Here is an 8,549-nt window from a genome sequence, read left to right as displayed (position 1 = left end):
CTTTCCTATTGTTCCTGAAGTTGTCTTTATGCATATAGTAAACAGAAATGTGGATAATTACTGTATGCTTCCTGATTCCATCTATCCCATTACCACTAGTTACTGTCAGTGTTTATTACAGACATGTTGATGGTAGTGCCAAAGTTAGCGACATGAGCCAAAATGGACCCCTAAGTAAACCTCATTCCATACATACCATAAATCATCAAATCCTAAGTTTCCACTAAATGTGAGATGCTCAATTATTTTATGTGCTCCTAAAAAAGATCAGAGTACTTACACTGTAGTATGGTGCTTTCTTGAGAATTTTATTTTAGTTCTTGGAAGAGCTATTTTAGATTTATTTAAAGATAAATTTCTATCACATAATTTATGGATGCATAAAAAGGAGAAGCAAAATAAGTTCAATAATGTGTTTCTAAAACTATCTCCTATTAAGTCTGAAATCTTCTGAATTTTTTAATCAAAATTTTTGAGATAGTTACAGATTCATATGCAGTTGCTAAAAAATGATGCAGAGAGATTCCTTACACTTTTTTTTCTCTGGTTTTTCCATAAAACTACAGCTTATCGCCATCATAATATTGATACAATTCAGTGTTATGCACATTTTCCTAGTTTTACTTGTATGGTAGGTGTGTATTTAGTTCTAAATAATTTATCACTTGTGTAGGTTCACATATTCACCACCATAGGCAAGACCCTGACCAGCTCCCAACACCACAAGGATCCCTCCTGTTGCTGCTCCTCTCCTTCTTGCATCATTCCTCCAACCCCTGGCAGGCACTCATCTGTCCTCCATTTCTAAAATGTCATCTTTTTAGAAGTGTGACAGTGACATCACCAAAAATGGTGGGGTGGGGAGCTCCCAAGGCTTTTCCCTTGACTCAGACAACTATTAAACTGACAAAAACTGTTAAAAATCTAATTTTTGAAACTCTGGGATATAATCAAAACCTAAAACAACTGGAGCAATGCCTACTAAAGAGACACTAAGTTTTGTAAGAAATTCTTGGTATGGCTTGATGGTGCCAAAGGGGACACTTTGTTCTCACCTTGTTTTGACCTGTTTGACATTTCCCTGAGGGTTAAATTCAGAAATTGCCTTGGTTTTCACCCTCTGAGCTCTCGGGCTTTAAAAACCTATGACCTAGGGGCGCCTGAGTGGCTCAGTGGGTTAAGCCTCTACCTTCGGCTCAGGTCATCATCTCAGGGTCCTGGGATCGAGCCCCACATCGGGCTCTCTGCTCAGCGGGGAGCCTGCTTCCTCCCCTCTCTCTGCCTGCCTCTCTGCCTACTTGTGATCTCTGTCAAATAAATAAAATCTTGAAAAAAATTTAACAAACAAACCCCCTACTACAGCTGCCTAGTGTCAGAGGTGCCACACAAACCTGAAGTCTGCAGAGGAAGGTACATGAGGGCGGTGAGGGATGGGGGCAGTTAAGGGACTTTGAAGCACTGGAGTAAATTAGGGAATCTGGAAGGCAGCCGGATGCCCAGGACTGCACAGTCTCTGAAAAGACTTGGGAGGACCCTAGGTCTCTACCTCTGATCTTTGAGCTTCGTATGTACAGGAAGTGAAGGATAAGGCAGAATTGTAAGTGATCCGGCTTCCTGTTGAATGAGCCCCAGCTCGTCTGTTAAGGCCAGAAGAATATCTTGATTTTCTTTTTGACTTGAGACACTTAAGGAAATTAAATGAAATAACTGTTTGGCCTTTTTCCTTTGAATTCATGAGTGTAGCTATAGTTTGTTCATGTATATAGTAATATCTGATTATACTACGTTTATTACATTGTTGAGCATTTGAGTTGTGGAAATAAAAACTCAGAAGTGAGAACAAGACAGGCTGTTCACTCAGCTTGCTGTAGCAAGGGAGTCAGCCACGACTACCTGGGATGTGCGGAGATGCAGGCAGAAGTTTATAATGGGAAAGCTTTCAGGTGACAAAGTCGCAGGCATGCTCTGGTTGGAGGTCATTGGCATGAGGAAGCTGGAGCAGCAGGCATCTTATGTGATTGTTTGGGGGAAAATATTTGGCTTTCTCTGCTTGGTCCTGAGTTTGGACCAAAAAATCAGGATGTTGGCAGTCATCAACCGAGTCTCCACCATTCTGAGTGGTTGCTGCAGGGTTCCATTTGGTGACCTAGACTTGTTGCCACAAAGGTTGTGGGTCAGAGTTTGTTGTCATATAAGTTCTCCCCATTGTCCATTTTCATATTCCGTCTCTGAGTTGTTTCAGTTTATTGCTGCAAGGCTTTTCCAAATTACATGAAGTCTTCTATTAGGAATAATATTAACTCTTAAATAAAATGGAAAGGCTAGGTATGATACTTAATCCCCTAAAGCAACCATTTTAAAGAACACATATGTACCAACAGATACATTAAAAATAGAATATTAAAAATTATTCGGATAATCCAAAAGAAAGTGAAAGGGGAAACAGGAAGCAAAAACAAACCACAGGGACAAATAAAAATTGGTACACTGGAATCCAACCACATCAATAATTATATTAAATGTCAGTGGTCTGAGCCAGGGGTTGGCAAGCTTTCCGTATAAAGGGCCAGAAAAAATATTTTAGGCTTTGTGGGTAGAACAGTGTGTCGAGTCTGCTTGGAATTAGCCATACACGTAGGTAATAAATGAGTGTCTGTGGCTGTGTTCCCATAAACTTACATTTACAAAAACAAGCAGCAAGATTTAGCTTGCAGGCTATAGTTTGCTGGCCCTGGCCTTTGAATTCTTAAATTTTGTTTTCTTTAAAATATGTAGGACTTTGGGGCACCTGGGTGGCTCAGTGGGTTAAGCCTCTACCTTTGGTTCAGGTCATGATCTCAGGGTCCTGGGATCGAGCCCTGCATCGGGCTCTCTGCTCGGCGGGAGCCTGCTTCCCCACCACCCCCCTCTCTCTGCCTGCCTCTCTGCCTACTTGTGATCTCTGTCTGTCAAATAAATAAATAAAATCTTTGAAAAATAAATACGTAGGAGTTTGTTCTGGTAAGCAGTTACTTCTGAGACTGGGAATGTCTTTCAGTTCCCATTTTTTTCTTCCGGGTTTGGCACTTTCCAAGTTTGGAACCACTTTTAAAGTAAATCAACAGCGTAGGGTTTCTGAAGACCAGCCTGGTGATGAGAATTTGGGGTGCAGATTCACAAGACAGCAGACTGTGGTGACAGCCTTAATTAGGCCAAGGTAATGTGCTCCACAGTTCCTTAGAGAAAAGGGGACCGTTTTTTATTTACTTCCAGTTCAGTCTTCCTCTAAGAATAGAGTCTTTTGGCATCCTTGTTTAATCATACCCCACTTTGGTCTGGTCTTGGGCTTTACATTCTGCCCCCATAGCTGAGGAAGAGAAGATGATAAAGGAAGTACTGTAAACGGGCACCCCTTGCCTCTGCTGAGTGGTGGAGCACAGTCTGCTGGAGGTGAAGAGATTGGCAGGGGCTACAGGGGGTGCTGGTCTGGAAAAGCAGCCCACCCACCATTCCTGGGTGGTGTGGGGACGATGGAGAGGGGGCCGGAGGGTGCGGCTGGAGCTCATCCACGCGACTCCCACGCTATGTAACTATGGAAGGGAGTGGGCTTGCTGTCACCATCACTGGAGTCACTCCAGCGCCCTCTCTTGATAAAACTTAACTGTTAGGTCAAGAGATGTGTGTGCAGTTCTAGCTCCAGGATCACAAAGCAGGGCACAGAAAGGGGTTTGCAGCTGAGAGCCAAAAAACTGCTTCTGTTTTTTGTTTTGTTTTACTTACCGTTCCCCACCACGTAACACCTTCATATGTCAAAATACTTTAATATGAAAGTAAGCCTTCATTTAAACCTAACCTGTGTTGAGAGAGCAAAAATAAAAAGACAATTTGACATAAGGAATGTGATGGTTTATATAATCTACACCTCTCAAAGGAAAAGAATCCTTTTTCAGTGTCTTTGTTTTTTACAAGAAAATTATTTAAAGAAAAGAATGTTTTCCCTTTCCACTTGAGTCCTTGAAGAGCTCACATCTGTCTTTGTCTTTATAAGTCTGTGAGCACTTTGGTTTGCATGAATTATAACTCTTGCAAAACCCCGATGAGGAGGCAGAACAGTATTAATAATTACAAGTCACAGATGAGGAATCAAGCTTATTTTTTCTGACTTGCATTGGCAGAATCGCATTGGTAAGTGACACAACTTTTATTTTTTCTTTATCAGAAAAAAGGGCAGAATTATCTTCCCTCTTTAGTCCAGGAATGTTGATGTCTCTCATAAAAAAGCCCAGCTCAGTATTCTCAATTCCAGTGGAACTTGGCAGCTGCAGCAGCAAGTAAAATATACAAGAATTCCTCAAAATACACCTGTAATTGAAGTGTATTTTTCACTGTCAAGTATTTTTTTTTTTTATGATTTCAGAGATGCTTTTCTAAGTCTCTCTAATTCTAAGGCTTTCTACCACTACCAAGTGGTTAAAAACAACAGTAACAACTTTGATGAGTTGCTATCCAAATGAATCTTACAATGAGCCCTTTTGCTTATGCTTCTGTATCTTGATTCCTTCGACGTGGCTGTTGCTATCACCATTACTCCCCGGATAGGACACAGGAGACATTTAACTCCCCTCCTGTGCCCCTTCCCTAAACTCAGCACTTCGTTCTTCCCAGCCCTCCTATCACCATTACATTGCTAAGAGGTTCTGTTTGTTTGGATTGGTTTGGTTCATTTTTAGCATTCAATCTAATAGTGAAATATTCTGTGCTTTGGATATGGAGTCATTCTAAAAAATCAGAAGCCAATAAGCCTGAATTATGACTATACCTATATTATTCACATTAGATCTTCAAAATGTGACTAACTCAAAAAATGTAATCTTGTATCATGAATTCTTGCAACTCAAAGAAGTGTCAAGGTAAATTGTGTACTCTCTGTCTCTCTCTCTCATTGTGTCCTCCTATCCCTTCCCCTTACCCTAGTAGCTCCAAACCATGCCACATTTTAACCATACTTTCGTTTTCAGTTTTTTCTTGGAATTTTTATTGCCATTTTTACTAAAGTAATCCATGTTCACAGTTTTAAAAGTAAAATTGTTCTACATGGCTAAAATGGAAAACATTTCTGGGTGGCTCACTGGGTTAAAGCCTCTGCCTTCAGCTCAGGTCATGATCCCAGGATTCTGGGATCGCGCCCCCGCATCGGGCTCTCTGCTCAGCAGGGAGCCTGCTTCCTCCTCTCTCTGTCTGCTTCTCTGCCTACTTGTGATCTCTGTCAGGTAAATAAATAAAATCTTAAAAAATAAAATAAAATGGAAAACATTTCTTCCCTTCCACTGCCTTTCAGTTCTCCCTAAAGGTGATCATTTTGAACTCTTTTAACTCTTTTCTCAAGTACTGATTTTTTATATTTAATAAAAATATGCTCACACTGCTGTTTATTTTCTAGTTTGAGGTATTAGATTATTGAACCCCACCCCACCCCCACCCCCCGCTATATAGGTAGAAGTTTTAGGTCTCTTGCATGCTTTTCCCCCAAGCCCCGGCAAACACACACATTGTACCATGCATATGCTTCTCCTCCCCAGTTCTTCCAGAGTACTTATATCCATTTTTGGCTAATTGAGTAATCAGTGTTTGTATTATTATAGTTCCCTGTTATTTACACCCGAGCTGTGTGTACCCATCATTTACCATCTCCAAATTCTCTGACCCAACTGTGAAAAATCTCTGAATACACTGAAATATGTCAGATACTCTGTCGATTTGTGTCTGGCTGCCCTCCAGGCCTGCTGTACAGCTGTCGAGCTCACATGTCCCTTTAGCTTTGGCCTGGGGATCCCAGTCATCTCTCCTGCATTGGATTTCGTACTTCCAGGACCCTCTCCTGGTTTATGGTCTCATTTAAGTAGAGCCTCTCTTCCTGTACCTTCTCAAGAAAAGTATAGAATGAAAAACTATTATATCTTGCAGGTTTGACAATATTCTTATTCTATCCTTGTATTTGACTAATAATTTTATTGGATATAGGATTTTAATTTGGAAGATATTTCCTCTCAGAATTTCAAAGGCATTGCTTTCTTGTCTTTAGGGTCGAATGTTGCTTCAGGAGGTCTGCTAACCATTGTGGTTACTGATCCTTTGGGTGTGACCTACATTTTTCTCTCTGGAAGCTTTTGGATTCTTTTATGAATCCAATGATCTAGAATTTCATGGCAATGTACTTTAATGAGAATCTTTTTTCTTTTTATTTAAACTAATGAGACAGGCACTCCGTAGCCTTGGCAATGTATATACTAAGTTCTAGAAAATACTGTATTATTCTTGAGTAATCTCCCTCCCAGTTTCTTTGTACTCTCTTTCTAGAACTCCCATTATCCAGATGCTGGATCTCTTTGATCTAATTTTTTTATCTTTTGTCTCCTAATTGCTGTGTTTAATTTGTTTACTTTCTGGGGAAAATGTTGCTTAACTTCCAAATGTTACACCATTTATATATCTATTATCAATCTTTGTAATATTCAAGAGGTTTTAATTCTCTTTTTTTAAGTTTTAATGTTTCCTTCTCTGGGCATCCTGTTCTTACTTCATGATTGATATTTCATCTCTTTTGATCCTGGCATTGTTTACTGCCCCTAAATTTTGTTATATTGCTTTTTTTTTCTATTTAATTTTGGTTTCTGTGTTTGTTAGTGGTTTTCCTCAAATGTCTTCTTGTCCTGGGCTGTTCATTTACATTTATGAGGGAGAATGAAAAAGTTGACAGGAAGCTCTGTAAGCACTGATGGGTGCTCCCATGTCACGATTAAGGCATCCTGTATAGCGATGGGACAGGAACTTGGCTGTTCTAGCTGTCACTACCTGCAGTCGTTTCTCTTGGATGATCGATTTCCTCAGAGGGGAATGCAACTGCTGTAAGCGGATGGGAGTGGGAGTGCAGGAGGGGAGTGTACACCCCTGGTTGCAGTATTCTCAGAGCACATGGAGGAGAGACCCGGGGGTCACCATTCAGGATGGAGACTTAACTCAGTTTCCGTTCTCATTTGCTGTCTCTGGCGTTTCCAATCTGGAGTCCCTCCCAAGAGTAGACCTGTCAGGCTGTTGCCTGGCTGCAGAGAATTTAAGACTGTTTCTTATACCAACTGTCAACCTTTCCATTAAAAGAACTATCTGGAACCTTTCCAAGGTGCTGTAAATTACCTTGCTCGTCCAGATTCACTCCAGTAGGCATTTGGCTTCTCCTCTCGTCTTAGCCATCTGCTTTTCTGGTCCCGAAGTCTGGTGACCATCCCTTTCCTGCTATCTTTGTCTCTCTCGATTCTCTTATCGTCAATTTTTTTTTTTTTTTTGGCCTTTAAAAAAAAAATTCTTTAAGTTTATTAGGAATTAGGAGGCAAAAGTATGTTCAACCTGCTATGTCTAAATGAAAACAAACAAACCAAAAAAAACCCCCCAAACCCTATTTAGGACCTTCATAAGGCTTCTGGGTCCTTGTGCCTCTGAAAGTCTGTATCTTGCATTCACACTTTATTAGTAGTTTGGCTGACAGAGAATTCTAGCTTCAAAATTATTTTCCCTCAGTGCTTGAAGGCCTTATTCCATTAGACCTCAAGCATCCAAGGACACTGATGAGAACACTGCTGCCTTCCCATGAAAATTCTTGTTCCTTTGGAGGTAATCTGTGTTTTCTCTTTCTGGAAGGTTTTATAGTCTTCTTTATCCTTGATTTTAAATTTCACAAATTTGTCCCTAGTGGTAGGATGTTTAAAATCCATCTTGTTTGTTGCTCAGTGGGACCTCTCCACACCAGGAAGAATGGCTCTCACCTCTGTTTCCACCTTCTTGTCTGCATGTTTTAAAGAGTATACTCTTTCCATTTTGGTTTATCCATCAGGAGAAGCCAATTTACTTGCAATCATCAAAAAAATTCCTCAAAATCTCTGATTTGGGACTGATTCCTGCCACCACCAACTCTGCCCTCCTCATCTGTGTTACGGACTTCTCTGATGTGAATCCTGCAATCTCAGTGGGATTTAGAGGAGGAGAGAGAGTAAATGTGTATCCACTTGTCACTAGCTTAGAGGGTTCACCTGTCTTTCAATATTCCCACCACTTGATTGCTTATACCTCAGAATGTCCAGGTCTTTATTTTCTAAGTCCACTTGACTTATTTATATGAATATTCACTAGAATATTCTTAGAGAATAGAACCAGTTTTATTTTGTATCATGTTTATGCATAACCAGGAAAGATGGCTACATTATTGCTGTTGATATTTATGGTTAATTACAGCATTCTCAAAAACATCCCAAGAAAGATCCTAAAAAGAGAATGGTGTGGTTATTATTTACCCTGACCCTTTTCCTCCCCCCGCATCTCTTTATCATTCTCCCCTTCTAAGTGATCACTATCCCTAATTCCTTTCTTCATCTTTTCCTGGGTTTGTGTGTGTGTGTGTGCATGTGTGTGTGTGTGTATGTGTATACGCACATTTATGTGTATATATGTAGACATGTGTATACATATATGTATTGTGTATTAAATATATGTGTGTATAATTTTTATTAAATACATATATA

The sequence above is a fragment of the Lutra lutra genome, chromosome 4 (genome assembly GCF_902655055.1).
Source record: "Lutra lutra chromosome 4, mLutLut1.2, whole genome shotgun sequence".
NCBI lineage: Eukaryota > Metazoa > Chordata > Mammalia > Carnivora > Mustelidae > Lutra > Lutra lutra.
Note: the sequence above shows the minus strand (reverse complement) of the source record.